This window comes from Oncorhynchus masou, chromosome 20 (assembly GCF_036934945.1).
Source record: "Oncorhynchus masou masou isolate Uvic2021 chromosome 20, UVic_Omas_1.1, whole genome shotgun sequence".
NCBI lineage: Eukaryota > Metazoa > Chordata > Actinopteri > Salmoniformes > Salmonidae > Oncorhynchus > Oncorhynchus masou.
This window is the reverse complement of record NC_088231.1, coordinates 28,927,007-28,935,775: the sequence shown is the minus strand read 5'-3', so window position 1 is coordinate 28,935,775 and position 8,769 is coordinate 28,927,007.

The window sequence follows — 8,769 nt, the reverse complement described above, 5'->3', positions numbered from 1 at the left end:
AAGCGTGGGCCGCGCCGGAGATGCCCAACTCGGAGAGGGTGGAGAGGAGGATCTGATGGTTCACAGTATCGAAGGCAGCCGATAGGTCTAGAAGGATGAGAGCAGAGGAGAGAGAGTTAGCTTTAGCAGTGCGGAGCGCCTCCGTGATACAGAGAAGAGCAGTCTCAGTTGAATGACTAGTCTTGAAACCTGACTGATTTGGATCAAGAAGGTCATTCTGAGAGAGATAGCGGGAGAGCTGGCCAAGGACGGCACGTTCAAGAGTTTTGGAGAGAAAAGAAAGAAGGGATACTGGTCTGTAGTTGTTGACATCGGAGGGATCGAGTGTAGGTTTTTTCAGAAGGGGCGCAACTCTCGCTCTCTTGAAGACGGAAGGGACGTAGCCAGCGGTCAGGGATGAGTTGATGAGCGAGGTGAGGTAAGGGAGAAGGTCTCCGGAAATGGTCTGGAGAAGAGAGGAGGGGATAGGGTTAGCGGGCAGGTTGTTGGGCGGCCTGCCGTCACAAGAAGCGAGATTTCATCTGGAGAGAGGGGGAGAAAGAGGTCAGAGCACAGGGTAGGGCAGTGTGAGCAGAACCAGCGGTGTCGTTTGACTTAGCAAACGAGGATCGGATGTGTCGACCTTCTTTTCAAAATGGTTGACGAAGTCATCTGCAGAGAGGGAGGAGGGGGGAGGGGGAGGAGGATTCAGGAGGGAGGAGAAGGTGGCAAAGAGCTTCCTAGGGTTAGAGGCAGATGCTTGGAATTTAGAGTGGAAGAAAGTGGCTTTAGCAGCAGAGACAGAGGAGGAAAATGTAGAGAGGAGGGAGTGAAAGGATGCCAGGTCCGCAGGGAGGCGAGTTTTCCTCCATTTCCGCTCGGCTGCCCGGAGCACTGTTCTGTGAGTTCTCAATGAGTCGTCGAGCCACGGAGCGGGAGGGGAGGACCGAGCCGGCCTGGAGGATAGGGGACATAGAGAGTCAAAGGATGCAGAAAGGGAAGAGAGGAGGGTTGAGGAGGCAGAATCAGGAGATAGGTTGGAGAAGGTATGAGCAGAGGGAAGAGATGATAGGATGGAAGAGGAGAGAGTAGCGGGGGGAGAGAGCGAAGGTTGGGACGGCGCGATAACATCCGAGTAGGGGCAGTGTGGGAAGTGTTGGATGAGAGCGAGAGGGAAAAGGATACAAGGTAGTGGTCGGAGACTTGGAGGGGAGTTGCAATGAGGTTAGTGGAAGAACAGCATCTAGTAAAGATGAGGTCGAGCGTATTGCCTGCCTTGTGAGTAGGAGGGGAAGGTGAGAGGGTGAGGTCAAAAGAGGAGAGGAGTGGAAAGAAGGAGGCAGAGAGGAATGAGTCAAAGGTAGACGTGGGGAGGTTAAAGTCGCCCAGGACTGTGAGAGGTGAGCCGTCCTCAGGAAAGGAGCTTATCAAGGCATCAAGCTCATTGATGAACTCTCCGAGGGAACCTGGAGGGCGATAAATGATAAGGATGTTAAGCTTGAAAGGGCTGGTAACTGTGACAGCATGGAATTCAAAGGAGGCGATAGACAGATGGGTAAGGGGAGAAAGAGAGAATGACCACTTGGGAGAGATGAGGATCCCGGTGCCACCACCCCGCTGACCAGAAGCTCTCGGGGTGTGCGAGAACACGTGGGCAGACGAAGAGAGAGCAGTAGGAGTAGCAGTGTTATCTGTGGTGATCCATGTTTCCGTCAGTGCCAAGACGTCGAGGGACTGGAGGGAGGCATAGGCTGAGATGAACTCTGCCTTGTTGGCCGCCAACCGCAGTTCCAGAGGCTACCGGAGACCTGGAACTCCACGTGGGTCGTGCGTGCTGGGACCACCAGATTAGGGTGGCCGCGGCCCACGCGGTGGGGAGCGTTTGTATGGTCTGTGGAGAGAGGAGAGAACAGGGATAGATAGACACATAGTTGACAGGCTACAGAAGAGGCTACGCTAATGCAAAGGAGATTTGAATGACAAGTGGACTACACGTCTCGAATGTTCAGAAAGTTAAGCTTACGTAGCAAGAATCTTATTGACTAAAAAGATTGAAATGATTATGAATGGTTAAGGTCTGGGATAAGGTTATGAATGGTTAAGGTCTGGGATAGGGTTATGAATGGTTAAGGTCTGGGATAGAGTTATGAATGGTTAAGGTCTGGGATAGGGTTATGAATGGTTAAGGTCTGGGATAGGGTTATGAATGGTTAAGGTAATGGTTAAGGTCTGGGATAGGGTTATGAATGGTTAAGGTCTGGGATAGGGTTATGAATGGTTAAGGTCTGGGATAGGGTTATGAATGGTTAAGATCTGGGATAGGGTTATGAATGGTTAAGGTCTGGGATAGGGTTATGAATGGTTAAGGTCTGGGATAGGGTTATGAATGGTTAAGGTCTGGGATAGGGTTATGAATGGTTAAGGTCTGGGATAGGGTTATGAAGGGTTAAGGTCTGGGATAGGGTTATGAATGGTTAAGGTCTGGGATAGGGTTATGAATGGTTAAGGTCTGGGATAGGGTTATCAATGGTTAAGGTCAGGGATAGGGTTATGAATGGTTAAGGTTCAGGGATAGGGTTATGAATGGTTAAGGTCTGGGATAGGGTTATGAAGGGTTAAGGTCTGGGATAGGGTTATGAATGGTTAAGGTAATGGTTAAGGTCTGGGATAGGGTTATGAATGGTTAAGGTCTGGGATAGGGTTATGAATGGTTAAGGTCTGGGATAGGGTTATGAATGGTTAAGGTCTGGGATAGGGTTATGAATGGTTAAGGTCTGGGATTGGGTTATGAATGGTTAAGGTCTGGGATAGGGTTATGAATGGTTAAGGTCTGGGATAGGGTTATGAATGGTTAAGGTCTGGGATAGGGTTATGAATGGTTAAGGTCTGGGATAGGGTTATGAATGGTTAAGGTCTGGGATAGAGTTGTGAATGGTTAAGGTCTGGGATAGGGTTATGAATGGTTAAGATAATGGTAACAGGACACACACACACACGCAGAAACACACACAATTCCACTGTGCCCAGGTCTCCCCCTGTGTGTGTATTGTCAGGGAAACGAGGCCCAGGTCTCCCCCTGTGTGTGTATTGTCAGGGAAACGAGGCCCAGGTCTCCCCCTGTGTGTGTATTGTCAGGGAAACGAGGCCTTTATCTCCCCCTGTGTGTGTATTGTCAGGGAAATGAGGCCTTTATCTCCCCCTGTGTGTGTATTGTCAGCGAAACGAGACCTTTATCTCCCCCTGTGTGTGTATTGTCAGGGAAACGAGGCCTTTATCTCCCCCTGTGTGTGTATTGTCAGGGAAATGAGGCCTTTATCTCCCCCTGTGTGTGTATTGTCAGCGAAACGAGACCTTTATCTCCCCCTGTGTGTGTATTGTCAGGGAAACGAGGCCTTTATCTCCCCCTGTGTGTGTATTGTCAGGGAAATGAGACCTTTATCTCCCCCTGTGTATGTATTGTCAGGGAAACGAGACCTTTATCTCCCCCTGTGTGTGTATTGTCAGGGAAACGAGGCCTTTATCTCCCCCTGTGTGTGTATTGTCAGGGAAACGAGGCCTTTATCTCCCCCTGTGTGTGTATTGTCAGGGAAACGAGACCTTTATCTCCCCCTGTGTGTGTATTGTCAGGGAAACGAGGCCTTTATCTCCCCCTGTGTGTGTATTGTCAGGGAAACGAGGCCTTTATCTCCCCCTGTGTGTGTATTGTCAGGGTCGAGACCCAGGGCTTCCCCTGTGTGTGTATTGTCAGGGAAACGAGGCCTTTATCTACCCCTGTGTGTATTGTCAGAGAAATGAGGCCTTTATCTCCCCCTGTGTGTGTATTGTCAGGGAAACGAGGCCTTTATCTCCCCTGTGTGTGTATTGTCAGGGAAATGAGGCCTTTATCTCCCCCTGTGTGTGTATTGTCAGGGAAACGAGGCCTTTATCTCCCCCTGTGTGTGTGTATTGTCAGGGAAACGAGGCCTTTATCTCCCCCTGTGTGTGTATTGTCAGGGAAACGAGGCCTTTATCTCCCCCTGTGTGTGTATTGTCAGGGAAACAAGGCCTTTATCTCCCCCTGTGTGTGTGTTGCCAGGGAAACGAGACCCAGGGCTTCCCCTGTGTGTGTGTTGCAAGGGAAACGAGACCCAGGTCTCCCCCTGTGTGTGTATTGCCAGGGAAACGAGGCCTTTATCTCCCCCTGTGTGTGTATTGTCAGGGAAACGAGACCCAGGGCTTCCACTGTGTGTGTATTGTCAGGGAAACGAGGCCTTTGTCTCCCCCGGTGTGTGTATTGTCAGGGAAACAAGGCCTTTATCTCCCCCTGTGTGTGTATTGTCAGGGAAACGAAGCCTTTATCTCCCCCTGTGTGTGTATTGTCAGGGAAACGAGGCCTTTATCTCCCCCTGTGTGTGTATTGTCAGGGAAAAGAGACCCAGGGCTTCCCCTGTGTGTGTATTGCCAGGGAAACGAGGCCTTTATCTCCCCCTGTGTGTGTATTGTCAGGGAAACGAGACCCAGGGCTTCCCCTGTGTGTGTATTGCCAGGGAAACGAGGCCTTTATCTCCCCCTGTGTGTGTATTGTCAGGGAAACGAGGCCTTTATCTACCCCTGTGTGTATTGTCAGAGAAACGAGGCCTTTATCTCCCCCTGTGTGTGTGTATTGTCAGGGAAACGAGGCCTTTATCTCCCCCTGTGTGTGTATTCTCAGGGAAACGAGGCCTTTATCTCCCCCTGTGTGTGTATTGTCAGGGAAACAAGGCCTTTATCTCCCCCTGTGTGTGTGTTGCCAGGGAAACGAGACCCAGGGCTTCCCCTGTGTGTGTGTTGCAGGGAAACGAGACCCAGGTCTCCCCCTGTGTGTGTATTGCCAGGGAAACGAGGCCTTTATCTCCCCCTGTGTGTGTATTGTCAGGGAAACGAGACCCAGGGCTTCCCCTGTGTGTGTATTGTCAGGGAAACGAGGCCTTTGTCTCCCCCTGTGTGTGTATTGTCAGGGAAACGAGGCCTTTATCTCCCCCTGTGTGTGTATTGTCAGGGAAACGAGGCCTTTATCTCCCCCTGTGTGTGTATTGTCAGGGAAACGAGGCCTTTATCTCCCCCTGTGTGTGTATTGTCAGGGAAACGAGGCCTTTATCTCCCCCTGTGTGTGTATTGTCAGGGAAACGAGGCCTTTATCTCCCCTGTGTGTGTATTGTCAGGGAAATGAGGCCTTTATCTCCCCCTGTGTGTGTATTGTCAGGGAAACGAGGCCATTATCTCCCCTGTGTGTGTATTGTCAGGGAAATGAGGCCTTTATCTCCCCCTGTGTGTGTATTTTCAGAGAAACGAGGCCTTTATCTCCCCCTGTGTGTGTATTGTCAGGGAAACGAGGCCTTTATCTCCCCCTGTGTGTGTATTGTCAGGGAAACGAGACCCAGGGCTTCCCCTGTGTGTGTATTGTCAGTGAAACAAGGCCTTTATCTCCCCCTGTGTGTGTATTGTCAGGGAAACGAGACCCAGGTCTCCCCCTGTGTGTGTTGCCAGGGAAACGAGACCCAGGTCTCCCCCTGTGTGTGTATTGTCAGGGAAACGAGGCACAGGTCTTCCCCGTGTTTTTTGCCAGGGAAACGAGGGACAGAGATTAAAGAGGAGGCAGTGTTTCAGTTCTCTATTAAAGCCATATGAGAGAGGAGAGCCATAAACACACACACACACACACACACACACACACACACACACACACACACACACACACACACACACACACACACACACACACACACACACACACACACACAGTGCTGAAAGGTCTCCAAAAAGAACCATTACCCAATTTGCTTCCCCCCGATAAACATGTCTCCACCAATCATCGGCCCGGATTCCTCATCATGTCATTGGTTGGTAATGTGATTGACAGCTTGGCAAGGGTCCAGCCCAACACAGGAGGAGTAATGTATGGTTTCATACATGAGGGGACTGTACCACTAATGGACTGGACTGTACCACTAATGGACTGGTCTGGACTGTACCACTAATGGACTGGACTGTACTACTAATGGACTGGTCTGGACTGTACCACGAATGGACTGGTATGGACTGTACCACTAATGGACTGGTCTGGACTGTACCACTAATGGACTGGTCTGGACTGTACCACTAATGGACTGGACTGTACCACTAATGGACTGGTCTGGACTGTACCACTAATGGTTTGGACTGTACCACTAATGGACTGGTATGGACTGTACCAGTAATGAACTGGTCTGGACTGTACCACTAATGGTTTGGACTGTACCACTAACGGACTGGTCTGGACTGTACCACTAATGGACTGGTCTGGACTGTACCACTAATGGACTGGACTGTACTACTAATGGACTGGTCTGGACTGTACCACTAATTGACTGGACTGTACTACTAATGGACTGGTCTGGACTGTACCACTAATGGACTGGTCTGGACTGTACCACTAATGGACTGGACTGTACTACTAATGGACTGGTCTGGACTGTACCACTAATGGACTGGACTGTACTGCTAATGGACTGGTCTGGACTGTACCACTAATGGACTGGACTGTACTACTAATGGACTGGTCTGGACTGTACCACTAATGGACTGGACTGTACTGCTAATGGACTGGTCTGGACTGTACCACTAATGGACTGGACTGTACTACTAATGGACTGGTCTGGACTGTACCACTAATGGACTGGTCTGGACTGTACCACTAATGGACTGGTCTGGACTGTACCACTAATGGACTGGACTGTACTACTAATGGACTGGTCTGGACTGTACCACTAATGGACTGGACTGTACTGCTAATGGACTGGTCTGGACTGTACCACTAATGGACTGGACTGTACTACTAATGGACTGGTCTGGACTGTACCACTAATGGACTGGTCTGGACTGTACCACTAATGGTCTGGTCTGGACTGTACCACTAATGGACTGGTCTGGACTGTACCACTAATGGACTGGTCTGAACTGTACCACTAATGGACTGGTCTGGACTGTACCACTAATGGACTGGACTGTACCACTAATGGACTGGTCTGGACTGTACCACTAATGGACTGGACTGTACCACTAATGGACTGGTCTGGACTGTACCACTAATGGACTGGACTGTACCACTAATGGTTTGGACTGTACCACTAATGGACTGGTCTGAACTGTACCACTAATGGACTGGAACTAATGGAATGCCAAGAGTGTGCAAAGCTGTCATCAAGGAGAAGGGTGGCTACTTTGAAGAATCTAAAATATATTTTCATTTGTTTAACACTTTTTTGGTTACTACATGATTCCATATGTGTTATTTCATATTTGTGATGTCTTCACTATTATTCTACAATGTAGAACATAGTTAAAATAAAGAAAAACCCTTGAATGAGTACGCACACACACACACACACACACACACACACACACACACACACACACACACACACACACACACACTACCACATTTTCATGGAGATCTCTGTGTTAAATTGGCCAGCTGTCTGCAGTTGCAGCGGGACGTGACTTCATAGACTGATAGAAGTTGAGTGGTGTGTGGGTGTTTGCTATGAGAACCCTCTCCTCCTCCCCTTCCTCTCCTCCTCTTCCTCCTCTCTCCCCTCGCTCCCTCTCCCCCTCCCCCTTTCTCCCTCTCTCTCTCTCTCTCTCTTTCTCCTCTACCCTCTCTCTCCTCTCCCCTCTCTCCCTCTCTCTCCTCCACCCCTATCCCCCTCCCCCTTTCTCCCTCTCTCTCTCTCTCTCTCTCCTCGACCCTCTCTCTCCTCTACCCTCTCTCCCTCTCTCTTCCTCCCCGCTCCCCCTCCCCCTTTCTCCTTCTCTCTCCTTTACCCTCTCGCTCCCTCTCTCTCCTTTACCCTCTCTCTCCCTCTCTCTTTCACCCTGCTCCCCCTCCCCCTTTCTCCTTCTCTCTCCTCAACCCTCTCTCTCCCTCTCTCTCCTTTACCCTCTCTCTCCCTCTCTCTTCCACCCTGCTCCCCCTCCCCCTTTCTCCTTCTCTCTTCTCTACCCTCTCTCTCCCTCCCTCTCCTACACCCCTCTCCAAGTAAGACAAATCCAGACCACATGTTTTTAAACAATATAATCAGGAATAAGAGTGGGAAAGCACCGTACATTTTTTAAACTCCACAGAACTACTAGTCTGGATACCAGTCTGTCTGTCTGTTATTCCACTCCATAGAACCACTAGTCTGGATACCAGTCTGTCTGTCTGATATTCCACTCCATAGAACTACTAGTCTGGATACCAGTCTGTCTGTCTGTTATTCCACTCCATAGAACTACTAGTCTGGATACCAGTCTGTCTGTCTGTTATTCCACTCCATAGAACTACTAGTCTGGATACCAGTCTGTCTGTCTGTTATTCCACTCCATATAACCACTAGTCTGGATACCAGTCTGTCTGTCTGTTATTCCACTCCATAGAACTACTAGTCTGGATACCAGTCTGTCTGTCTGTTATTCCACTCCATAGAACTACTAGTCTGGATACCAGTCTGTCTGTCTGTCTGTTATTCCATTCCATAGAACCACTAGTCTGGATACCAGTCTGTCTGTTATTCCACTCCATAGAACTACTAGTCTGGATACCAGTCTGTCTGTCTGTTATTCCACTCCATAGAACTACTAGTCTGGATACCAGTCTGTCTGTTATTCCACTCCATGGAACTACTAGTCTGGATACCAGTCTGTCTGTTATTCCACTCCATAGAACCACTAGTCTGGATACCAGTCTGTCTGTCTGTTATTCTACTCCATAGAACCACTAGTCTGGATACCAGTCTGTCTGTCTGTTATTCC